At 39.3% G+C, this 557-nt stretch overlaps 1 long non-coding RNA gene across 1 annotated transcript; it reads left to right on the forward strand.

Moving 5' to 3' along the window:
* The first annotated feature begins 24 nt into the window (after nucleotides 1-24).
* On the forward strand, nucleotides 25-511 carry LOC107577254 (uncharacterized). Its single transcript, XR_001608183.1, has 3 exons — nucleotides 25-236; nucleotides 320-465; nucleotides 501-511. It is a non-coding gene; the product is annotated as an uncharacterized lncRNA (long non-coding RNA).
* The last annotated feature ends 46 nt before the right edge of the window (nucleotides 512-557 follow it).

The raw sequence follows: 557 nt of genomic DNA on the forward strand, positions 1-557 counted from the left end.
ATTTGTGCTTGATTGAATGATTTTGTCTGCCATTATTATTTATTTTTGTTCCAGGAACTCTAATGTTACACAAAATCTTACACGAAGTCTGCGTTTAAACATATCCAGTATGCTGTTTTATCCAGCATATAACCGCTACATTGTTAATGTGACGGCCGTGCGAGGAGGAGAGGAGTCAGAGCCGACACTATCAGATATCTTCAGCTATAATAAATATGCTACCGCCAAAATTAAGTGTATGTTTAGTGTTTTTAGTGGAAATATCATCTATCATAGCAAATACCAGCAGTATAATCTAACTGTACTTCCGTGTGTTCAGGTCATTTGGATTTTCCTGAGGTTGAACTTTCTCCCAAAGACGGCAAACTTCACGTCCAGTTCAGCAACCCTCTTCAGCTGTACAGAAACTCACCGGCTCTGCGCGGCCTCAACGATAATCTGGAATACTGTATCGAAACAGAAGAAGTAACGTTCACTTTCCTGTCTGCTCGCAGTAATAGTTCAACCAAAAACAAAAAAACCTCACTTGAACAATCTTCAGCAGCTTTTTTCAGTAT

The sequence above is a fragment of the Sinocyclocheilus grahami genome, unplaced genomic scaffold, assembly GCF_001515645.1.
Source record: "Sinocyclocheilus grahami isolate Dianchi unplaced genomic scaffold, SAMN03320097.WGS_v1.1 scaffold5543.1, whole genome shotgun sequence".
Lineage (NCBI taxonomy): Eukaryota > Metazoa > Chordata > Actinopteri > Cypriniformes > Cyprinidae > Sinocyclocheilus > Sinocyclocheilus grahami.